The sequence below is a fragment of the Moschus berezovskii genome, chromosome 22, assembly GCF_049115385.1.
Source record: "Moschus berezovskii isolate FMDL1 chromosome 22, NW_MosBer_1.0, whole genome shotgun sequence".
Lineage (NCBI taxonomy): Eukaryota > Metazoa > Chordata > Mammalia > Artiodactyla > Moschidae > Moschus > Moschus berezovskii.
The window spans coordinates 54611409-54637796 of NC_142481.1; the positions used below are offsets into that span (position 1 = coordinate 54611409).

General features: G+C 44.1%; 1 protein-coding gene and 1 pseudogene across 1 annotated transcript in view; both read right to left on the reverse strand.

Annotated features, from left to right (window-relative positions):
- Positions 1 to 26388, reverse strand: part of CDH13 (cadherin 13) — a 1084595-nt gene that overhangs the window by 926924 nt on the left and 131283 nt on the right. The window lies entirely within an intron of this gene.
- On the reverse strand, positions 3981 to 24965 carry LOC148774433 (homeobox protein OTX2 pseudogene; annotated as a pseudogene).

The window sequence follows — 26388 nt, forward strand, 5'->3', positions numbered from 1 at the left end:
CTGATTGGATTCCCGGGAAGGGCTGGGTCCTCTTTAAAGGGCTGCAATTACAGTGGACACTTGCTACCATGGTTTGGTGCCACTTAAGTGGTCCAAAAATCTATTCACTTCCATTTCTCTGTCTCCTCTCTATTCTCACTCCCACTATGTGGCTCTTGCAAGGTCCTGCCTATTATCAAATTAGATTGACTCTTTCCTTGTATTAATCAAAGCCTCCTCATGTGAAAATTCTCCTTTTCCCTTTGAGAAGATGATTACTTCCCTGGTAGGGAATTATTAGGTCATCCGATGAGGGCAAGAGTGTTCTCAACCCTCCACTGACTGTTCTCCTGCTCCTCTGCTGCCGTCCTCTCTGCAGCCCCCACGCCTTGGAGAGTCAGCCTCCAGCACATGGGCTTGCAGCATCCTGGCAGTTCCAACCACATTCCACCATCCTCGCATCGTCCCCAGTCAACTCTCTTCACCGAGTCACGTGAGGTCCTTACAGAATAAAGAACCAACTCCTCACGTGGCATTTGAGGCCTTTCATAGACTGGTCCATCTGAGTTTCCTGATCACCACAGCTCTCCAAACCCCTGACGCTTCAGAACTAACCCACCACCAGTCATTTCCTGAGATGGCAACAACTCATGTCTGAAACACCTCTTGACACCAACCACTCACCAAAATCAATCATCTGCACTCTCTTCTCTCTCCCTCCCACCTCTTTAGTTATGGAGCACTTGTTACTTTTCGCTTTTTGTTAATGTATAGTTCTTTGATTAGTTTTCTCTGCTCCCACTCATTGAGAAGGCACCCACACATAATTTTTTTCTCTATCTTTCTAGTACCTGTTTCAGTATCTTGCATAAAAGTAATCAATATGTAATTGATGAATCAGTTAAAATGAGTCTGCTGCTGCTGCTGCTAAGTCACTTCAGTCATATCCAACTCTGTGTGACCCCATAGACAGAAGCCCACCAGGCTCCCCCTTCCCTGGGATTCTCCAGGCAAGAACACTGGAGTGGGTTGCCATTTCCTTCTCCAATATGTGAAAGTGAAAAGTTAAAGTGAAGTCGCTCAGTCATGTCCGACCCTTAGCGACCCCATGGACTGCAGCCTACCAGGCTCCTCCATCCATGGGATTTTCCAGGCAAGAGTACTGGAGTGGCTTGCCATTGCCTTCTCCCCATATTTGGTTAATAGAGTGAAAGTGAAAGTCTCTCAGTCCTGTCTGACTCTTTGCAACACCCTGGATTATACAGTCCATGGAATTCTCCAGGCCAGAATACTGGAGTGGGTAGCTGTTCCCTTCTCTAGGAGATCTTCCCAACCCAGGGATCAAACCCACGTCTTCCACATTGCAGGCAGATTCTTTACCAGCTGAGCCATCGGGGAAGCCCAGAAATACTGGAGTGGGTAGCCTATCCCTTCTCCAGGGGATCTTCCCGATCCAGGAGTCGAACCAGGGTCTCCTGCATTGCAGGCGGATTCTTTACCAACTGAGCTATCAGAGTATTTCCTAAATCAGTGGTTGTCAAAGTGTGGTCTGAGGATCCCCAGGGGTCCCTAAAAATATTTTCAGTTGTGATATAAGGTGGGAGCCGTTGTTATAACAGTTCTAAGATATTATTTGCTGTTTTTACACTTATTCTGTCACAAATGTACAGTTTATGAAAAGTTCAGATTCCACATTAGGGTTTCAGATTCCACATTAGAAATAGCCTTTAAGGAAACTAGTTCTTCTTGAGCATCAAAGAATACCCTCAGTTCTCTAAAATGACAATTAAAATACTCCTACCTTTTTCAACTAAATCTTTTTGAAGCAGGACTTTCTTTACTTTCTTCAACCAAAACAACGTATCACAACAAACTGAACTGAAACAGATATGAGAACATAGCTGACTCCTACTGAGGCAGTCAATAAAGAGACTTGCAAAAATGCAAAACAATGCTGCTCTTTTTATTACTTTTTTGCCGTTTTGTTTGGGTACATATACATTTATTTTTTCATACAAACAAAATATATTATCTATAATAGCATATGATGGGCTTGTCATTATTTTAAAATAAATTAGTACATAAAACTTTCTCAGTTTTAATTTCAAATATGGTTATTATCAATAGATAAAGCCCTCATAAACAAAAGGTTTATAGTCAATTCTTTTTATGAGCATAAAGGGGTCTTGAGATGAAAATGTTTAAGAATTGCTCGCCTAAATTTTGTTCTATGATACACCAGATCTCTGTAAGGAGTTCTGAGGTATTTTGTGGGAAGAAAAAGAGAAGACAGTTCTTAATGATATGGGAAAGGCAGGTTAAATAGTTGAATATATTTCTTTTTTCCATGACCTCTTAAATGTTTTATTTTGCAAATGTTCTTTGTAAACATCCGAGGACACTGTACTGGTTTTCTACAGCTGTGTAACAGATTATCACAGACTTAGCAGATTAAGCACACACAGTCATTATCTTGTAGCTTATGGGCTCAGGAGTCTGGTCACACCTCAGAGGGGTTCTCTCCTTCAAGGTCTCACCAGGGTGCCATCCAGTCGTCAGCTGGAGCTACAGGCCTATCAGATGCTCACATAGGGAGGGACTCACTTTCAGACACCGCCCCCTCAGGGTGCAGGCAGAATTTATCTCCTCAGGTGGTAGAACCAAGTCTCTGTGTTCTTGCTGGCCACTGGCTGGGAGCTGTTCTTGGCACCTGGAGGCTGCCCATAGGCCCTTTCCCTCTTCGCAGGCTCTCTCCCAACATGGCAGTTTGCTCCTTTAAAGCCAGCATGGAGGGTCTCCCCAGTCTGCTAAATGTTATTACAGAAATGACACCCCATCTCCTTTCAATATTCTGTTGGCTAGAAGCAAGTCACAGCTCCTTCCTTATACTCAAAAAATGGACTTTTGCTGGCTGGGAACATCAGGGACAGAAGTTGTGGGGGCCACCCTGTCTGCCACAAAGTACAGTCTGTGCTCTGCCCTCACTTATTTGACCAAAGAATCCTTTTGTGAGCCTGTTGACATGTCAAGAAGTCCTGTTTGAGAAATGTTCATCTAAAGTATTCAGTATAATTAGACATGCTGTATTCTCCCAAAGTATTTTCTCAGGTGTGCATGTGTGTGTGCATGTGTGTGAAGTATAATTTTAAACTCCATGGGTCAGTAAGTCAGCACCCATCTAGAACTTCTGAAATGTTTTGATGAAGAAGCAACCCTTCATGGTGCAGTGAGCAGTAGCTAAAGAAGGAATAATTCCCTTAAGCAGAAGTAGATGCTGTTCTGAGGCACTGGTTGCCGAGACTAGGAAACTCCTATTTGTTGCCTCATTGCCCTAAATCCCGCCAGGAGCCTGCCCACAGTGCTTGTCCACAGAGAGGACCACACTGTCTGGGCAGGCTGGTCAGACGTGAAGCCTGACGGGGACCTGAGGTTTGGAGGCTCTCAGAATCTGATGGCTGGCCTGGAGATGGTCTAAGACTTAGAATGGGAAGAATTAGCCCGGTAGACTAGGCTCTGCAAAACTCGATTTTTCTAATAAAATTTTATTTGACGCTCTCCTGATTTAAACAAAGAGTGGACAGCTATGGTAGATCAGGGTGGGTGTCCTGCCCACTGGAACTTCTGATTGCCCCTCTTTGTGCCACCCAGAATGCCCTTTGGAACAATTTCTCTTGCTTAGCTTCCTCATTATAAATTTAAAAAAAACACTGAGCACTGGGGAGGTGAAATGTCCTGTCAAAGATACCCTCACCAAGCCTAGGCCATCCATTCTCAGGATGCCTCCTTGATACATTGCAGAGTGATCCTTAAAGCTGAGTTCTGTCTCCTCACAAGGTGCAATGGCCTCTCCATCTTCCAGCTTTACCCCAAGAAGACCATTCCTCATGAGTTCACAATTGGGGTCACTAACTCCCACCTCATGGAATCAGACTGAATGAGCTCTTTGTGTAATTAACCAGAGAAGCACTTACATTTTGTGACCTCTCTAATTCCTGGGACCAACACTTGCCTCCCAACACCACCCGCCTCCAGACACCCTGAGGGTGGGGTGGGGTGTGGAAACCCCAAGACACAAGGGATCTGGCTGAATGTGGAGCTCAGCCTGAATCCAACCTGAGCTCCTTAGCTCTACAGAGGTTAAGAGAAAAGATGGAAGCCACAAAAGAAACCTCCTTTATAACCCAGAGGCAATTCCAGAAAGGAAACATAAAATTGACAGCCTGGAGGGGGATTTGACCTGGAAGCTCACCTCTACCTGTGCCCTAGCCCTGCCCATATCCTCGTCAATATCCTCCACGAAAACTGATCCAAAGGTTTAATGAGCCACAAGGCATTAAGAACCGTGCATGTGAGTAACGCCACCGATTCTTACTTCTTTAATTGGATGCAAAGAGCATCACCTGGGCTCCACATCCCAGGATCCATCCTGCTCTTTGTCACGTGGACCTCTAATGTACCCCGTTCTGAAGAGCCTGGCAGGAGAGGAAGACATTAACTGTGAGATCTGCTGGCTTCTGCCAAATTCGCAAATGCTGGCAGCTAAGCCTATAGATAGAATGAGGGGTAATTTCATGCAAATTCTCTGTGCTATTCCCTGAGCTCCAAGATTAGAGATGTCAGAAAATGTAAGTGCTCCTCTGGTTAATAACACAAAGAACTAATTCAGTCTGATTCCCTAAGCTGGGAGTTAAAGAGAGTGATTGTGAACTTGAGGAGGAAGGTTCTTAGAGTGATGCTCAAGACGGCCAGGTGTGTGCAGAGGCTGTGGTACCTGGTGAGGGAAACAGTCTTCCTTACGAGGGTCACTCGGACTCACACTGGGGTGGTGTCCAGAGGCTCGAGTAACTTTCAGGGCTTAGCTATCTCTCAGGTACCTGCTGGAAGTGTGGGCAGATGTAAAGGGCAGTGATGCGCTTACACTGCTGCTGGGAGAGGACTGGTTCAGGCCAAGCCAAGGCCGCAGGGTTTGGACAAAGTCTGGAAGACGTGTGCAGAGGACACACCTCTCTCCTCTCCCCTTTCTCAGAGACACTTGGCTCCTAGGTGCAGCTCCCTCATCTCCTGAACACACATCTTTCCCTCTTTATATGCCAAGTTGCATTTGGTCTGGTGCAGTTTCCAGAGAGCACTGAGTTATTATTCAAATGGGGTACTTCTTGGAGAAGATTTTACATCTCGTGAATTGTAGGTAGCAGTGGAATGCTTCAGGGAATAAGATTACCCCATTCTCCTATTTATTGTGATCTAGGTTTAACACTGGGATTACATGTCAGGTTTTGGATTTTCAGATTTAAATTTTCAGGTTATCCTGAAGCATCAATAATGGCATTTGAGATTAACACACACACACACACACACACACACATACACACGCCTCCTCCCTCCAGTCACCTCCATACAGTCACTGGAATAGACTTTGACTCCTAACTTTTCTAAGAAAAAGATAAGAAACTGTTATCAATTGAGGATCCATTGGCAGCTTTATCACATTTCTATAATAGGATGTAACACTGGGGACAGACGATCTCAAGCCAGATGGTGTATGTTATTAGAATCAAAGGCATGATGCATTAGTCATCTTCTTGGAGCCTGACTCAGGATTTGGCCCTGCTTCCCCTACTGCCTGTGAAACCCTGTAGAAACCTCTTAACCTCTCCGGGCTACAGATCTCTCTAATGAATTTAGGTAATAATTCCTACTTCTAAGGTTATTATTGAGGATTGAGTGAGGTGATGGATATGTCTAACATAGTAACTGCTCAATAAGTAGGACCTAAATCGGGAAAGGAGCACGTCAAGGCTGTATACTATCACCCTGCTTATTTAACTTACATGCAGAGTACATCATGCGAAATGCCAGGCTGGATGAAGCACAGGCTGGAATCAAGATTGCCGGGAGAAATATCAATAACCTCAGATATGCAGATGACACCACCATTATGGCTGAAAGCGGAGAACTAAAGAGCCTCTTGCTGAAACTGAAAGAGGAGAGTGAAAAAGTTGGCTTAAAACTCAGCATTCAGAAAACTAAGATCATGGCATCCAGTCCCATCACTTCATGGCAAATACATGGGGAAATAAAGGTAACAGTGACAGACTTTATTTTTGGGGGCTCCAAAATCACTGCAGATGGTGACTGCAGCCATGAAATGAAAAGACATTTGCTCCTTGGAAGAAAACCTAGACAGCATATTAAAAAGCAGAGACATTACTTTGCCAACAAAGGTCTGTCTGGTCAAAGCTATGGTTTTTCCAATAGTCATGTGTGGATGTGAGAGTTGGACTATGAAAAAAGCTGAGCACTGAAGAATTGATGTTTTTGAACTGTGGTGAGAAGACACTTGAGAGTCCCTTGGACTGCAAGGGAACAGTCAATCCTAAAGGAAATCAGTCCTGAATATTGATTTGAAGGACTGATGTTGAAGCTGAAACTCCAATACTTTGGCCACTTGATGCTAAGAACTGACTCATTGGAAAAGACCCTGATGCTGGGTAAGATTGAAGGCAGGAGGAGAAGGGGACAACAGAGGATGAGATGATTGGATGGCATCACTGATTCGATGGACATGAATTTGAGTAAGCTCATGGAAGCCTGGTGTGCTGCAGTCCATGGGGTCGCAGAGTCGGACACGACTGAGCAACTGAACTGAACTGAAAACATTTTTGGTTGGTTCACAGGATAAAGCTCACAGCACAGATATATATATGATTAAAGTCTTTGCACACAGTCAGTATATTTTTTTCTAGCATCATCAGATATCAGCCCCACCCCATCACACCTTTGCAGTGGCAATTTCCTTCAAATAATGTAATGAGTCAAACAGGACACGTTTTCTGTTTACCCCCCCTCCCCAGGATATATGCTTTGCTGTCCTCTTTAGTTTTGTTTCTCACAGTGTATATATTGATACCAGTAAATTGGCCATGTCTACCTATACAAATGAGTAAGGCAAAGAAGTCATTTTAAAAGTTTGGGACTCCTTTTTCCAGAAGAATTCCGGGTATTTACTTTGCCCAAATATTTACCTGGCCCAGATACTTACCTTGCCCTGCCTGAGACCAGCTCAATGGAGAACTATCTTTAGTAATAAGACCATGGGTTCATTTTGCCAAGTGAGATAAAGAAACTCTTTGCAAGTGAATTGTATTTTATTTTATGGAGCACTCTCTTCTAAATAAGTGGAGCCATGACTCACTTGAAATGAATCTTCAAATGGTGCCTAGCACTATGGATGTACAAGTTTTGGAGGCCACACACAAGTGAGGCAAGTTTTACTGCCAAGTATTCACCATACTTGTCCAGCTACCCTTGAAAACAACAGTTTTCTGATTTGAAGGAGCACAGATACATAGCAAGCAAGCCCTCTGGCTCAGATGTTTCCAGAACGAGTCTCACATTTTCAATGTGAGACTGTCAAATTTGTCCCACAGATTATTCTGAAATATCCAGGATTTTTTTTTTTAGATAAATACACACACATATTCTCCCTTCATTCCTCTTCATACAGTCGTGAGAATATGCCTTGATTCTGAACTGTTTTAAAAGAAAGAAAGAAGCCATTATCAATTAGGAACCCATTGGCTTTACTGATTACCAAAATTTTAGAAAAGAATGCAAGATTACAGACAGCTGAATCTTGAGCCAGACAGTATATGTTATTAAAATCAAGAGCATGATTAATTAGTCATTTACTTGGAGTGATTTATCCTGTACCTCTCCACTGGTGTTGGAACTGCCTGCTGAGGACATCAGCTGTACCACTCCACCATGAATACTAATCAAAGTCCACAGAAGTGCAGAGTGAGGGGGAATTTGAGCTCCACCAAATATCCATTTTAAAGAGCTGACTTTTATTAAATAGGCCTGAAGTCAAGAAACCAGTAAAACTACAGACAGAAAGAATAGACTGGTTATGACTCAGCTGTCTCACTATCAAATGACCCTAGTGCCAACCTGAGCCTGCCTACCTGGGACCTCAGGGCTGCCTCCTGACTTGCTATAGACATGAGTCCCATCTCTTCTCCTTCCTACATACATCTCCAACCTATCCTGCTTCTGTCTCCCCTGCCAGCCCCCTAAACCAAGCACCCCATTGCTCTCCTGAAAGACTGCACTAGCTCCTTACTCTGGCTGCATTAAACAACAAATTTTTGAAAACCATAGTTAATCATACCAAAGGTTTTCTTAAACCTTCAAGTGGCTCCCCGTTGCTCTTAAAATGAAGCCCTTATTCTCTGACTCAGACCATGAAGGCCTCTACAGCCTCACCCCCACCCATATTTCCTGCTTCATTCAAATTTATCTATGGCTTATTCAATGTGCATAAGCCCCAACTGCTCTCTTGGAGGGGTCTAAAATGTTCTAACTTCTTTTCTGCCTCAGGGCTCTTCACTTGCTGTTCCTCTTCTGAAAATGCTCTTCCACGTGCTCTAGCCTGGTTGTCTTTCTGTCTTCCTGTCTGCAGTGCAAAGGTCACTTCTTCCCAGAAATCTTCCACTTTCCCCTTCACCCTGGAGATAGTTACCAGCTGTCATGCTGCCCTGTAGTTTTCCCGTGTGAAGAAGAAGTGAAGTTGCTCAGTCATGTCCGACTCTTTACGACCCCATGGACTGTAGCCTACCAGGCTCCTCTGTCCATGGGATTTTCCAGGCAATAGTAGTGGAGTGGATTGCCATTTCCTTCTCCAGGGGATCTTCCCAACCCAGGGATCGAACCCGAGTCTCCCTCATTGTAGACAGACACTTTACCATCCGAGCCACCAGGGAAGTAGTTTTCCCGTGTAGTACTTACCAAAACTGACATTAATGACTTTTACAGTTAGTCATTAGCACTTTTTTCTTCCTTCCCTATATCCTCAGCTCCTATCACAATGCAGTGTTCACAGCAGGCCCCCAGTAAGCGAGGAGATCAAACGACAATGATGAAGGCTGTGTGTGGAGGAGACCTCTAGCTGTCCACCCTAATCAGTGCTCCTTTCTTTCAGCTGGACTACATTTCCCAGCCTCCCTTGCAGGCAGGTGGTCATGTGACCATGAGGGGTGGCTCTGTGCCGCTTTGAGCTGCAGGTCATAAAAACCTCCCTGTGAGCCACTGTGACAGTCCCTCACTCTGGTGGACTGGGATGTTGATATATGGAAAATGGCTGAGCCGCCTCTTGGCCTGGGTTCCTGAATGACCTCACGGAAGAGACTCTCAGACCTCAACTGCTGGCCCAGAATTGCTGCGTGAGTAGGAAAGGAGGTCTGTGCTGTTAAACCACTGAACTTTCAAGGTCAGTCTGATCCTGCACCATCTTTGCCCACCCTAATACATTAGGATACCAATACATAGGATTTTAGGTCTTGGAAATGAGTGAAAAATGGTTACCCTTCTCACATACACACTCACACCTCCATGTGAACATGTATGTGGAGCCCAAGGAGATAGAAGAAAAAAGCAAATTGAGTTTCTGACAAAGTATAGTATTATGAAAAAAATCAATATTTAACAAAAATTTTCTATATCCATTTAATTCTTTCCCTCCATGGACTTAATCTTTAATAACTAAGAATACCCTACTAGTGTTTCTTATAAGAGAGCTGCCATTGCCTCTTATGTTTCTCTCTGTCCTTACTTGACGCCCTAGTAATTGCATATAAAACCCTGGCATGGATGACCCCTTACAATCAGAAGAGGGGAGACATCTCAAAGAAGTAGAAAATCGAACAGTTTTCTCACTGAAATTATAATATCACGTAGCAACCAATTCTATTTAGCTCACTGCGGAATTTATTTTTGCCCCTAAAACAGTTCAGGATAGAAGGAATCACTAGCCATATTTTTCAAATGAATAACAGTTTTCTCTAATGTCCTTGGGGTTTCTGTCAAGTAGTCTCAGGGCTGGACCCCCACCTCCTAGAGGCTGCCTCTCTGTGCCCTCAGAGCCCAGCCTCTGTCTCAAGCTTTGTCAGATTCTGCTGAGCACATTAATCTAGCTGAGTTAATGACAACACAGCCACTTGCCCACCAGCATAAAGGGCCTAGTCAGCCAGCTGGTTGGCGTTTCCTGGCCGGGAAGCCCACAGCTCCCCGCCCAGCCTTCCTTTGGCTACGGAAACCTCTGTACGTATGAGGAGCACCTGTTCATATAGTGGTGGGGCCTTCGGCCCTGAAAGGGAGGACGTAACCTCTTTCCTGCTCTGGGTATGATCTCCCATGCTCCTGGAAGCCTGTTTCTTCCCCAGGAAATGCCCCTTGGTGCCAACCCTGCAATAACGGAATGGAACGTTTTCTCACATTGAGCCACACCTGTTGTCAACAAGCGTTTGCTTCCAATCTATTTAAGCTCCATGGCGGGGAGGAGGCTGTGAGAGTCTCGGGCATTTTTGGCAATGCTGGGCCCACAGCACCTGGGAAAGTTCCACAAAGCCTATGTTCTTGTTTGGGAAGTGGAGTTGCCCCTGGTAACAGCTGCTGTGTTTCAACAGAGACAAGAGGCCTATGGGAAAGTCATAAAGGCCTCGCCCAGGCCTCTTTGCAGAGCTGAGTGCCAGGCAGTTGGATCTGAAAGGCAGTTTGTGCCTGTGAGGATTCCTGCAGGCTCACCAACAGCAGGAGCAAAGCAGAGAGAAGGCCGGCTGCTGCCTGTGCTTTGTGATGGAGCTGATGTTGTTGTTATTTGGCTTGGTTTTGGTCAAAGATGTCATCAGGCAAAGTTATATTCAGTGTCTATGTTGACTGAATATGAGTTTGCAATTTGGTCTGTAACCTAAGATGTATTTTCCACATATATAGTCCGTTTGCTTATCTCTTCATCCCTCCATCAGTTTATTCTTTTCTCCTTCTCTTCATTCAGAACCAGATGCCCATCCTGAATCTTAGTTGTTTTGTTTGGCTTTCTGAGGCCTTGTTTCAGTTTCCTTCACCTGCCTGGTGCCTTAATAATACCCCAATACTTTCTGCTTCCTGGCAGGGTCCCCACCTGAATATGAGTGGTCCTACTGAATAGCAAACCAATATGCAGAAAGAACTTAGGGCTTAGAAGTTCATCCACTGTTCAATTTCCTGTTGTCATTTTTCCCACCCAGTAGGAACTCCCATATTTACCATGTGTAACATTATGGTTTGCAAATGCACATCATTTTTGGATCATTCAAAGCAAGCCGGCCCTTCTTGGAGAATTCCCACAGCCACATGGCATAGTTCCCTATAGTAGAGCTCAGCATTCTACTATGTAATTTTTTGTTTATGACTCTTGTATGATATGATAAGCTCCTTAAGGACAGAACTGTGACTTAAGTGTCTCTATTACCAAAGCCTAGAGGTTTGATCCACGCTTGCTAAATTATTTTTTAAGGATGGGTGCTTGTATGGGTGGATAAGAGTATCTTTATGGATGAGAGGGTAGTTGAGTGGGTAGATGCATGAAAGGATGAATGGATAAATGGATTTTTAGGTAAACAGGTGGGTAAATGGGTTAGTGGGTGGATGGGTGGATGGATAAATGGATGGAGAGATGATAGATTAATCGATGGGGAGATGAATACAGGATGACCAGATGCTTGATGGGTGCGGGTGAGTGGGTAGCTAGATGAATTAATGAAGAATGACCTTAGCCATCAGGGCGCCAACATGTATATCAACAACATTGCTTACTTCCACTAAGATAGTCTCCAGCCATTAATCCCTTAAATAAACTCACAAATCCCAAACTGCCAGCAAGTGCAACAATAGGCAGGCCCCTTGGGGACTGTGTTGCCCAGAGTTGAAGGAATATGGGGAATACTCCAATTTTCCACCTATTGGCCAACTGGCAAATGCTTCCCTGTGGTAGCCCAACAGCACTGCCTGGCCACAGTCAAAACTAACCCATCACCTTTTAAAAAATAATGGCCTACATGTTAAAACTGGCTCTTTTATCTTTCAGAAATGATACCTAAAAAGAACCTAGAGGCGGGCTGCAGAAGCTACCTTTAAAGCAAAAACCGACAGTGGGAAAAGAGAGGGAGTCAAGCCCGGAACCAGTGCCGGCCCAGTCTGTCCTCACAGAGCCCCTTCAGACAAGCAGAGCAGAGTTCTGACTCCGACTCCCCCAAACGTGACCTCGCTTCAAAGTCACAGGGCTCTCCTCGCTCCAGTCCATGGTGAGTCAGAAAATAAGAGAATGTATAGTATTCAGCTCCTGCCAAACGTAGGATGAAACATAACCCTTGTTTTTGTGTGTTCGGTTATTACGTTTTTTATTACTACTACTGTGTTGTAGATGTCTTTCCTTCCTCTAAGAAAACAATAGAACAATGAGCCAGTTTGAAAGAGAAAAGCTGTCAGCTTGGATAAAATTAGTCTGCTTTATTTTTTATGAAAAAAATAGGAAGGTAATCATGCCAATTGTAATTTTAGTAAGTTATTTCTAGAGTGAGTTTATTAAACCATGAATTTTCCCTTGAGCTAAACTAATGACCACTATTAGGCATGCTACTCTGTTTTAAATGATCAAAATATTCAATGGAATAAGATGAAAATTATAGATAGTGATAATTACAAAATGTCAGCATCACCTGGAATCAATTTACTAATATATCAGCTCGGGTGTGGAGGAGAAGAGTCAGTTTAAAATGAGCAGAAGGCACGTTGCATGGGCTGCTGTCATTTATCCTTTGGGGACTGTCACGACTGACTATTTATATCCCTTGCTCCCCTGCAGTTGTTTCGAGGCTGCTGGCTACACCCCTTATCAGACAGCACAGGAAGGACTGGCTATGAGGGAGAACGCCTCCTCCTTGAATCCCCAGGTCCTTCCTTGGATTTTTGCGGGGAGTGAAGACAGCGCTTTCTAACAAACCAGTTCTGTTGTAACCACTTGGGTCTGTAAACATGCCCATGGTTTTCCTCTTAAATATATAGTACTGGCCTTCCCCTCCCCCCAGTTGCTACAAATGGAAAGGGAACAGGAGATTGTGTCATTAGATGTGTTGCAAAACTTGTTGCTTGATTTAAACCAAGTTTTCAGTTTGTTTATGTCAATCACCTATGCACCTGAAATCCTGGGCAAAAGGAATCTGCTCTTGGCACAAGGGTAGAGACTGCCCCCGAAGTGTGCCTGTCCGGGAAAGATGCCGCTGACATAATACACGTGTACAGATGTGCTTGGCTCTTTGGGGGACAGATCGATTTTCCAGGGCTGTCAAAGGTATGTGTGTGTGACAAGACATGACCCTCCCCCTTTCCTTTGTCTACACTTAACCTCCCCCCAGTAGCCTCCTGCCACCATCTGCTACACAAAAAAAATGTGAGAGAAAACACACACTCACAGACACCCTGGGTCACTGCATTCCCCAGGCTAAACAACTCCAGCTATCTGGTTCCAGTGGGAGAGGGTAGTACCCGGATAAATTCCCAAAATAGAGCTGATTGGTTACGGGGAAATTCCTAGGTGAGTTTAAATCCTTATTTCCCATTTTTTCTGGCTTTCCTTCCTGCCTCCTACAGCCCTGCTCTTTGGAACCACTGACCATCCTTTTACAACCACTCCCAAGCCCTCTCTTCTGTACAACCTACTTTAAATTCCTTTTGCCTCAGGTAAGCAATCATTTCTCCAGAACCCCAGAGAATAAGCCCTGCTGTGCGAGCAGCCTGATTTGACAGGGACCCCTGAGCTCTGCACAGGAATTCCTGGAGCAGCCTCTGCTCTATTCTGGATAGATGGTTCTGGGAAGCAGCAAAGTGCAATGGTAGAGACATAGGTTCTTAAGATGGACTGCTTCCTACCAGCTGTGTGACATTGGGCAAGTGCTCAATTTCTCTGTCCCTCAGTTTCCTCATCTGTAAAATGGGGCAACTTATACTTTCCTCCTAGGGGTTAAATGTTTCAAGTGCTTAGAATGAAATTTAGCACACAGCATCTTTACATTATTTATTCCATTAAAAAAATAACTTCTAATAGGCTGATAACTCAAGCTTTATCCTCCTCCCTCCCCAATCTTTACACTTCAAGGCTTTCTTTCATTTCTGCTACAAAGCCCAGCACCTTTCCTCACTCTCTGGGATCTCAATATTTCCATCTGAGATTTATGAACATACCCAGCAGTCCTCAGGGTGGAATCCTGATCATTCTCTTTTCTCATACATACACTTCTATTTAAAACTATCCCAGGATTCATAATCTAGGATGTAGTTCCCAAGACAGTCAATCTAACATTTTAAATCCCCTATTGAAAGATAGGAAGGGAGGTGGTAGTCTTTGCCATGTCTTAAATTTGGAAATGATTAAATACCAGTTCCTATTGCCTGTGTGCCCAAAGCATAAAGCTGTTATACTAGGGCTCTGGTTAGGGCTCAGCTCAAAACTATTAGTTCTAGGAAGAAAATGGAATAATAAATAAGGAAGGGGATGCCTCCCAGCCAACCATAGGTAATAAATACTTCCTGGTGATCACATCTTAAAGAAAGGAGGCAGATTTTTGTTTTGTTTTGGTGGGATTCCAAAGGCCATTCCCAAAGAGGAGCTGCAATGGGATCAGAGGCAAAGTCTACGTCATGAGAGAGCAGAAAGTCTTCCACTCCAGGGAGACTGCTTCAAAGGCCAGCATGCACTGTGTAGAAAGGACATGGCAGCTACATGGCAATGCTCCATCACTCAAACCTTAGCAGCTATCCTGGCTTTAGCATCATGGATCAAAGCAGCTGGATAGAAAGTTATCAACAGAGACTTAATGTGTCTAGACCAGTAAAGCTTGATGGCTGTCCTGGGCTTTGCAGAATGGGATGCTTTATGCTATGAAGAGTATGAAGGCAGGTACAAGGGGGCGCATGACTTCTCAAGACAAGCAAGTATATCTGGAAAGACAATTTTACTCAGCATGAGTAATTTGAAGCATTATTTTGCATTCAAGTAATCACAGATGGTGTGGTAGGCAGTACCTAACTTTCAGAGATCCCTGCCATCCTGCATGCATGCTCTTGGGTAACCCCTCCTGTTAAGCATGGAATGGACTTAGTGACTTGCTTCTAATTAATAGAATATGGCAATGGTGGTGCGATAGCTCCTCCATGATTACGTTACTAAAGACTATGATTTCTGTCTTGTTGGCCTTTTGGATCTTTGTTTCTTCTCACTTGTTCACTCTGAAAAAGCATGCTGCCATGTAGTGAAATGTTTTAAGAGAAGTCCATACGGCAAGGAACTGAAGGCTTCCCCCAGCCAAGAGCCAACAAGGAGGTAAGGTCCTAGCAGCCTCAAGGGCAGGATCCTGCCACCAACCTCATAAGTAAGCTTGGAAGTGAACCCATGCCCAGTAGAACCTGGAGATGACTGCAGCCTTTATGTAGCCAGAGCACCAACCAGCTATGTGATGTTGGGTAATTCCTCAACTTCTCTGTACCTCAGTTTCCTCATCTGATTCCTGGCATACAGAAGCTTTGAGGTGATAAATTTTGCAATTTTAAGCCACTAAGTCTTAGAGTAATTTGTTACATAGCATTAGACAAGCAACATAGATATATTATGGACCGGAGTACAAAACTGTCAGGAAAGACAAGGCCTGCTGCATCTACTTAATGTTTCAGCTTATGCCCACACAGGGCTCCTCAAATTGCGCAGCTCTAGGGGATACCATTCACAAAGAACATAGTTACGGAGTTACGGAACATGAAAGCCTTGAAACCATCTTGATGCTACATCCCGTACTGTTACATCGTTTTGATTGTCAGTTCTGCAACATTTGGACTGACATCAGGTCTCACTATGCTGATCGTCAACTTCCTCATCTGTATAGTAGGTATAAGAACCTTGGTTTCATCAGTTTTCTGAGAAAGGGAAACTGGATGTCTGTGAAAAGCACAGTATCTGGCACATAGCAGATACTGACTTTGAGCTCGGTAACTGAGTCTCAGGGTTTAACCAGAACTTCCAGGGCTATAGTTGTGTGCAAAGTGCTAGGACACTTAGTTCTCTATCTGCACTACAGCTGCACTACCTCTTCCCTGATAGAGAAAGGGCAGAATGAAGTTTCCTCACCAGTTCTTTCCCAAGACAGTTCTCCCATGTCTTATTATACCTTTAATTACCAGGTGTTTACTCTGGTAAGAAAACCAACTTCATAGTCATTCCATCAGGGTGCAGTGAAAATAGAACACAGAGTATGGATTTAGCCTTCTCATTCAGTTAAAACTAGTGCTCCAAAACCAACCAGATTCTTATGTGAAAAGAAGGTCCCTGTCTGCAGGCTGTTTGTGTATTAGTAAATTTGCCACTGTGTCCATCTGGTCCTTTTGTGCGTCCCATTTTCCTGAGACTCCCCATAAGCTTGGCCACTTATTAAAAATAATCAAGGGCTCCCACTAAGTGAGCACCAACTCTGTGCTAGGCTTTTTTGTGTACAGATTTTGATACTCTTGCAAAGGCACATGGCATAAATACTACCCTTTCCTATTCCTCTCTTCACTCCTCCATCCACTCACAGAAAACAGCCAACAGTATATGTCTCAAATGGAATCTAGTCCAGGAACAAGCTAAAGGATATTTTCTTCAGCATGCATTCAAGCAAAGAAGGAATGCCCTGACGCTGAGAGGATCAGCAGTGTATCTGGCCCTGTGCTGGGAGTCTTCTTAGCGGGACTCCGGGAGGCTGTGAGGTGTACAAGTTAAGGTCACTGGCTAAGAAGCCAAACCACCTGGTTTTAATCCTAGCTCCAATGCTCACCAATGTACTAGAGAACATCAAGCATCTTACTTAACCTCTCTGTGGCTCAGTTTTGTCAGCTGATGCACCAGATTTTAAACACTTGGTTCATCTTACTGAAGAATCAATACATGTTAGTGATCTTACCCTTGACACAGCCTGTGAGAAGGGTATGAGTCCACCCCGTTTTATAGAGGAGGAAAGTGAAGGTAAGAGAAAGCAAAATACTTCCCAGGCTCATACAGACGGTAAGTGACGGAGCTGAAACTCAAGTTCACCCATGATTGAATCCAAAGCGGTGGCTACGGAAACCCCTGATTTATGAAGCACTGTTTATTCTCCTGCAGAGAAGGATACTAGTGACCACAAAATGGCTGTTTCCTGTGTGCCAGGTGCTGTTCTGAAAGCTTTACACTCTCATATCTCATTCACTCTGTATCACGTCTGTGCTTAGTAGGAGGAGGTGCACTTTCCATTCCCATTTCACGAATAAGGAAACTGAGGCTCAGAATGGTTAAGCAATGTGCTCAAAATCACATGTGGATGGTGAAGACTCCCATCGCCCACCGCACCCGCCCTGTTCTCCTTCCAGGCACATGGGAGGGTTACAATTCTTAGGCCTGTTGGGCAGAGACCTCGAGGCGTTCTTGCACGTGGGCTGTAGGCAGAAGTGGCCCCTTTCCTTTCCAGGTCACAGCATCTCCAAGGAGACTTTCCCAATGCTCTTTTCCCAGCAGTAGCAATTGTAGGAGCACAGTTAGTCCTGGAGGGGCAATTAGAGAGGGCAGCCTCGCTCACTCAGCCCCCTCACAGGGGAGTGCTCCCTGACTTGGTTGCTCAAGAGAGAGAACTAAACCTGAGGTGTGAACAAATCCTGAGACCTGTGCTGGTCTGTGATTACAGCACAGCCTCACCAATTCTGGACAACACACTTGGCACATGGCGTTTCCAGGGTTCAGACCCCAGAAAACAAGAATAATGACTTTAACACAGCACAGTGGTGAGAATTAAGTTGTATTAGACAAAATGGATAAGGAAAAGCATCGCACAAAAGCAAGCATATGCTGAGTGCTGAATAAATGCTTCTTGAATAAAAGAATTCTTTCTTGAAGGTCAAGATTAAAACTTGAAGACTACATGGTGGTAGCTGACAATACACAGCACTTACTCTGGGCCAGATGTCTTTCTAAGGGCTCTGTGGATATGCACCCACTTATCTTTCCCAATAACCTGTGAGAAAAATACTGTAAGTAGCTGCAATTTACAGATAGGCAAACCAACACATACAGAAAGTAAGGAACAGATCTAAAGTTGTACACAGTAAATGGAAGATCTGGGTCTCAAACCCAGGCATTATGGCCCCAGACTTACATTCTTGACCTAGTGGTAGACGAATTATTTTTTAAGGAAGCTCCATAGAATAATTAGATGTAAAGGAAAACAATATTCTTGGATGAATTAAGAAAATGAAAAAAAATGTAACTGGCAAAATAAGAAAAGTTTCATGTTCAGTTTGCTTCAGTGAAGTTGCTTTATGTTTGTAAGTGAGAAGAAAGTGCAAAAGTACTGGAGAACAATGACACTTGAAAGGCAGCTCTAGACTGTTACGGAATAAGACCCAAGATAAAAAACCCCAAACAGAAAACTGTAATGAGCTAATATTCAAAGGAAATTTTCAGATGCCTCCACTATGTCCCAGAGACAAGTACCTCCACTACTTCCCCCTACAAAACCGCTCATGTCAAAGCATGTCAAAGGATCCCTGGGGCACCAAAGCATGAGGAGCAGGGCATGGCAATGACGAAGCTGGAGCAGCAACTTCCAAGATCTTTCCACACTTCCTTGCTGCTGACCACTGCATCAATCCAGGGATGGGCAAACCAGAGAAAGGAGATGAGGGACTTTCACAGAGTGGCAAAGAAAACCACAGGGAGTAGAGGGACATTTATCTCTGCTGCCACAAGAGAATTCAGACAAGCCTGATTGAAAATGTGTCTACTGGCTCAGCCCATACCCCAGGTTTTTCTGCCTTTCTCAGACTCTGCATCCTGCATGATGGGCCCCAGCCTTGAGCTGATTCAGAGATAGGAAGACAGTATATCTGGAGCTCCATCACTTGAGGGGAGATGGGTACCATCCTTTTCACACCAAGACCCAACCACTACTTCTGGCTTTGGTGTTCCTTCTATATTTCCTTTTCTGACAATCAGACTGTGTAAGATTATGGTTTTAATACTGGGGCATCCTGATGACCCTTTTACCACCTTATACCTCCATCTCATTGGCTCATGGGTTGACTTCAACCAGGAAAGTATTCTGGCCTTAAAAATGATTTGCCTTTGAAATCTGACTTAATGTGTTCAAAGCAATTCTTTCCCTATGACGCTGGACAAGTTACCTCTCTAAATCTCAGTTTCATCATCTGTAAAAATGGGATGGTGAAGATGATGGTAACTTCTCCTCCTAGGGTTCCTATAAAGAGCTACCGAGTGAGCATTTAACTCAGTGTCTGGCACCATAAAACGCTCACTCGTTTGGTTAGCTGTTATCTAGCTTCTTCCTAGGTTTGTCTGTTTGTCATTCCTCCTACCCTGGCCCTGTCCAGTTTCAGAGATGTGACTCTGCCCTGAAATCCAGCTGGTCTCCCTCCTTCTCACCAGTTCCCTTTCTCTCAGGGCCCCCTGCCGCGCACGCGCGTGCGTGTGCGTGTTTGTGTGTGTGTGTGACTGCAGCAGGCTTAGGATGCATTTAGCACTTGTTATAGATTAGCAAGGCAGCAGAAAATATCAGTGCTCCATCCATATCCCCTCAGACCTCTTTGCCACTTTACTGCACACCAGTCCCAGCGTGCATTCATTCCTAATAGCCAGCACCTGCGGTGGTATGCCAGTAAATATTGAACAACCACCTCTGGGGATGGGAGAGCCCTAATTTGTAATGTAAGCCAATTTCCATGGTGTAACTACTCCCACCATGGCTGATTTCAAGCTATCAATGTGAGGTTAACTAGCTTGCAAAATTCCTAACAATTTAACATCCAACACTCATGAACAGTTAGTTTCAAGCCAGTGCCTGCACACCATGGGCCTCTGTGTTTCTCTTTCACAAAGGCTGCATCCTGGCTGCCAGGATCTGTTTTGCCTGTAATCAGGGAGGACAGGAAGTGTCTGGGCATTTATGTTCCCGCTTATCTCTCATCCTGGAAGCCCCCAGAACTGGTTGGACTGGTTGGTTCAGAGGTATAAATACTCGAGACACCTCCCCCCTAATGGGCCAACATGGAAGTGCCACCCACAAATCTCCAGTCTCCCTGGGGGAGTAGGTCAAATTTACCTCTCTAGGACTTGACCTGACTCACCCTCCCCTTTCCCAGTCTTACTTCCCCACCTCCCTACCAGTGTTGCCTGGGAATCTTTCTAACAGGTCACTTTCACACAACTTCTCATCCGCAGTCTGCTTCAGAGGAACCAAACTGACAGTTTTATGGACGTGCCTTCTAAAGCTCTGAGTTCAAGTCCTGATTCTGATGCAAACTGTATGACTAGGGAAGTTATTTAAGCTCTCTGAGTTTATATTTCTTCATCTATAAAAGGGGCCTAATAAGTCCCTGCCTTATTAGAAAATGATGCTGGAGAAGACTTGAGAGTCCCTGGGACTGCAAGAGATCAAATCAGTCAATTCTAAAGGAGATCAACCCCAAATATTCATCAGAAGGACTGATGCCAAAGATGAAGTTCTAACACTATGGCCACTTGATGTGAAGAGCCAATCCACTGGAAAAGACCCTGATGCTGGGGAAGACTGAAGGCAAAAGGAGTAGGGGGAGGCAGAGGATGAGATGGTAAGATAGCATCACCAACTCAATGGACGTGAATCTGAGCAAACTCTGGGAAACGGTGGAGGAGAGAGAAGCCTGGCACACTGCAGTCCACAGGGTCACAAAGAGTTGGACATGACTTAGTGACTGAACAGCAACAACAAAGTCCCTACTACTAGGGTTATTGGGAGAATAAAAAAAGTTAAGTCATCTAGGAGGATTAGCATGGAGTCTGGTTCATGGTATGTCTTCCATAAATGCTGCTGTTGTTCCTATTAGTAAAGATAGTGTCTGCCCTGCCCTCCAGATCAGAGTTTCACTTGGACTAGTTGATGACTGAGTCCTCCCAGCTAGGAGGACTGTATGATGTCCTGCTGAACTTTCAGCACCCTTTGGAATCAGAGTTTAAGCTCTTTGGCTGTCCTTTCTTGAAATGGACCTCCATTTATCTTTCCCTCTGCAGAGGTAATGAGTCTTCTGGAAAAGCTCTGGTCCCAGTTGACCAGTTCTGTGACTGTAAAATCCAAACGTGCCTTGTTTCTGAGTTCCATCCTTCCCCTAAAACCAGGGCAGTCAGACAGGGCTCAATGGAGCGTAATAAGTAACGAGGATCCCTCAAAGGGATGGGACCAATGTTTTGTTCATTATCCAGTAAAGTTCCTTTGCCACGGTCTCTACCTTCTTCTCATGGGGGAAAATAACATTCATTGCCTAGAAGTGGTGAAACAAGCACTCGTGAAGTGCTGGTGGTTAAACAGATTAATAACAGACCTTCACCAAAGCCATCAGGCAACATCTACCCACAACCTTAAAAGCACCCATCCCACTCAATTCGATTCAATGGCACCTATTTTAGATATCCTAAGTAAAAAGCCTCTTGATGAAAGTGAAAGAGGAGAGTGAAAAAGTTGGCTTAAAGCTCAACATTCAGAAAACTAAGATCATGGCATCTGGTCCTCTCACTTCATGGGAAATAGATGGGGAAACAGTGGAAACAGTGTCAGACTATTTTTTGGTGGCTCCAAAATCACTGCAGATGATGACTGCAGTCATGAAATTAAAAGACACTTACTCCTTAGAAGGAAAATTATGACCTACCTAGATAGCATATTGAAAAGCAAAGATATTACTTTGCCAACAAAGGTCCATCTAGTCAAGGTTATGGTTTTTCCCGTGGTCATGTATGGATGTGAGAGTTGGACTGTGAAGGAAGCTGAGCGCCGAAGAATTGATGCTTTTGAACTGTGGTGTTGGAGAAGACTCTTGAGAGTCCCTTGGACTCCAAGGAGATCCAACCAGTCCATCCTAAAGGAGATCAGTCTTGGGTGTTCATTGGAAAGACTGATGCTAAAGCTGAAACTCTAAAACTATGGCCACTTCATGCGAAGAGGTGACTTATTGGAAGACCCTGATGCTGGGAGGGATTGGGGGCAGGAGGAGAAGGGGACGACACAGAATGAGATGGCTGGATGGCATCACCGACTTGATGGACATAGTTTGAGTGAACTCCGGGAGTTGGTGATGGACAGGGAGGCCTGGCATGCTGTGATTCATGGGGTCGCAAAGAGTCGGACACAACGGAGCGAATGAACTGAACTGAAGTAAAGCTTCCTAAACCTGAAAAACTTTAAGCACAAATATAACCATTTTAGCCTAGTGCTTTGTATATAACTAGTACATAATGCATTTTGATTAACTAATGAACCTATCATTTAATATTCTAAAAAATTAGAAAGCACCTTCATCTCAGTAGTTGAACACAAAGGAGTAGCTAAAGGAGTTAAACACAAAGGAGTACTTATGAGGCTTTTGTGGGTGTGTGTGTGCTAGAACCATTTTAATATAATTATACATATCTGCCAAACCAGGAAGAAAGGTTTATGCATATATAACTTTTCCAGTTAACATCTGCAAGCATAAACAACGATGATCTCAGTTTACAAATTCATCAGGGTCAGAGCAAATTGACCAATGTCTCTTTACTGATAGACTGACCAACAGTAAATTACATGATAAATTAGTGTCCTTTTGTTTCTCTTCTCTTACTCTCCTTGTCCGGAGGCATTTTGTTGTAAAGTTTCAATGCAGCTCACCTCCAGCCAAAGGTAATCTTTTTAGATAGGTACTCAGTTGCTCTGAATTTACTTATAATTATAGCCTATTTAATCACAGAAGAAACCCTGCAGAGGTGGAGTTCAAGGTTGTATACAATAACAGGAGATCACAGTTTTGAAGTCTAGCACAGACTAAAAACCACAGATGTACCATTTATATGAGATACATATTAAACTACAATATTAAACTACATATTGACTCCTTATGAAAATTATTTTTTAAATAAAGTAATGCAGCTAGGACAATCAATCGCACAATTCACAGAGCCCTGAAAAGCTTTTCATGAAACGTGAATGAGCTTGAGACACTGTCCATTCCTAAGATTCAGCCACGGATTGGCTAAAACATTGGAACACCTCTGCTTAAGAAGGCTATGTCCTTTCCTTCACAATTTAGTTCTGCTTGTTTATTTTTGGTGGCATTTGGCTGCACATGGCTAGACTGCTTTTGATCACCTTGTGAATCAGGAAAACCAATGATCTAAAACTATGACAGGATCTTAAGTATTACGTAGGTTGATTTGTCTATTTCAGGTAGCTTGTTGGTAGGCCCTCACTAAGGCCTTTCATTTTCCTTCTATGCCTTCAAGGACATTGATCAGAAGATGAATCTGAGCATCATACCATCTAACTCTTTTAACCAATGCCTGGCTAAAACTGGAATGTCCAGCACAGTATATTTAAAAATCACCCACAAAAAGATGATTTTTGTGAAGATCACAGGTCTTCACAAAACCTGGAATTTCCACGAAGATGTCTGATCTTTATAAACCAAGCAGTCAGCACTGAAGTTAAGCTTCCAGGAGGCAGTTTGGTCCTTATAATCTAAGCAATCAGTGGTTGAGTTAACCCAAGCTTGAAGTGCCACATCCCTGGGTGGAAAGAGAAGCTGGGGACTGATTGAGATGGCTGGTGACTGCATTGGTACCCATGGGACTGAGTGCAGTCCCTGGTCCAGGAAGCTGGTGATGCATAGGGGTCAAATAAGATTCACAGTCCATGCCCCTCAAGTAGGAAATTGAGCCAGCATATCCTTGACTGCAACCTGAAGCCTCAGTATAGGTCATGGGGTAAGGACTTCTGCATACAGGGAGAGGAGGTGGACAGGGGTCTGATACTGGGGGATGGAAGCTGGGCTCCAAACAGACACAGGGGCACTGCTGCCGGCAATGACTGGGACTGAGGTGCTAGAAGGGGGAATGAACTGGCCACTTGATCCACCCTCTGAACTCACTTCCCGGGCAGGAGACGTCTTCTTTTTGGCAGGTCTCACTTTGTTTTGACCTCCATTCTGCTGTTGCTGCCCCTGATGGCGGCATTTCACTCTTTGATTCTTAAACCATGCCTGTACCCTGGACTCAGGCAAGTTGGTTTGCAGCACCACCTCCCCCACATGAAGATGTCGGGGTATTGGGCCTTAGCAAACAGTGCTGCTAGTACATCCAGCTACACTCAGGTGAACGTCGTCCTCTCCCGCCACTGTTCCCGAGGGGCGGCCGGGTAGCCCACCGAGGGGGGCAGCAAGTCCATGCCCGAAGTGGTTAGACTCAGCCCACTGACTGCATAACGTGGTTGCTTAAGATAAGACGTGCTAAGGTTGTTTGGAGGCGCAAAGTTGGCCCAAATCCAGGGGACCCAACGGAAGGTCTTGCTTCGCCCGGGTTGGACAGATTCAGAGTCCTTGTTGGGTGGGTTTGGAGTGGTAGAACTTGTCTGAGAATTAATTATAATAAATGTTTCCTTAATAAACTAACAAGATAATCCGAAGGGCATGAGTCCCTTAATTACAGGCCGCCCTGCTCAGCTCTGCTTCTCCTCAGGGCTGATTAATTTTCCGCCTGATGGAAAGGCTGCTTTCTGCCTTTAAAAAATATATGACCATTGAAAATTATGTGCATAGGACACTCTCCATTGAAAACTATGTTCACAGGCCACTCTCCACTGCAACAGCCCACACGCTGTGGAGTGTGTTTCTCCCAAGGCAGCATTCGCCTTCCGAGATGGCCCACACTGTCCCTGGAGTGCGTTTCTCTCTAAATAGATCCACTTCTTATCACTTGGTCGGTCACTGAATTTTTTTCTGCCATGAGACATCAAGAACCGGAGCTTCATTAGGTCCTGTCTAGTTTCACTTGCTCATAGGGGCCACTTACAGAGACCTTACACCCGGTGCCTCTGACCAGACTTCCAAGTACGAAACAGCTGCGCTGACACCTCAGGTGGGAACCCGACTGCACAAGCTTCGCCAGACGCTCAGTTCACGATGGCAGCAGCCTGCCACGTGCGGGGCCGCCGGCCGGATCTAAGACCTGGAGCCTGAGCGCGGCGGCTGCGCCCCTCTGTGAGAACTCCGCCCCGTCCCCACTGACTGATGACCCCGTAAAGCCCCGGCGGCATTCCGGCCGTTGTTTGATTAAAGAATAAAACTTTGCTTCTGAACTGAAGAAAAATATGTTTATAAAAAAGCTGTGAAACAATGTGAAAAGATTTGTGAAATGAAGCAAATATTAATTTATAACAAAGTCACAGCTTAAATTTTTTAATCTACAAAGAAAAAAATCAATCACTGAGAATACTGAGTTCAAGAATGCTACAATAAGGAAATACTTAACCAAAATATGATATATCTAAACAGAGGAATATTATGTAGCCATTGAGAACTGGCTGTGTAAAAATTATAATGTGATATCTATGTATGGAGTGGTAATACAGCTCAAAGCATAATTATAGCTAATTTAATTATATAGGCTAAACTTATGATGATTTTTAAGCGGAATATTGAACATATGATTCATGATGAGTCTAACCATATAAAAACTAAACCAACTTAAAATGCATGCATAAAGGAAAAAGGCTCTAAATAACTACAGTAAATTGTTAGTAATGATCATGTTTGGGCTGCAACCCTTGAGTGCTTTTCTTTCTCTTCCTATTTTATGTCCCAAATTTTCTCTAATTAAGGAGAATTACTTTTATAATAAACAGCATTTTGATTGACTGGTTGAGTAACAATAGCACGACATACACATAGACACACACACACAGATGAAATAATAAGGAGTGGAAAGTAAGGGAGAACATTACTATTCAAACACCCTTCTCGGTTAATGGCTTCCAAATTTGTTTTCTAATAAGGCTAATAACAGCCATGTGTTATGGCAGGTAGCAGCCCAACCTAGCCAAAGAATCAGACTCAAATGATTCCCAAGCCACAGTTACACTTTGGCTGTCACTTCAGCTCTGGTGACAGTAGCTGGAGACAGCAGCTGGATGAGATGGTATGCAATTCAAGAACAAGAGAATTCAGAACTAACTCTACGCTTATTAAAAATCCAATTCCTTGTACAGTTTGCAGAGTGCATTCACAGGCTTGCCAAATCTCACCTTTGAAATCAAATTTCCTTTCTGCCATGTGCTGTTGCAGATTTAAGTATTGTTTCCAACTGAATTTTGTTTTTTAACTGCAATGTATTCGGGTAAGTCTGTTCTTGCTGATGCATTAGAAAAACCAGCTCAATGGAGGCCCACTGATTCACCACATGGTGGGTACGTGTCTTTTTGTGAATAATTTATCATTTGCCAGCATGAAGGAAAAGCCCAGGGCACCATGGAACAGGGCAGTTGCCCCCCATCTCTTTGTCTAGCAACTACTATCACAAGAAAAAGGCACCATCAGCCTAAGTAATATTCCTTCACCTATGTCCCGGGTAGCGTCATGAGACCTAAAAGCCAACAGCCACTAATGTCCTTCTGAATGTTACCTCCTTCCAAACAGTTTCCCCAGTTGGAGGTTCAGTCTGGCATCCGTAAAGACACAGGT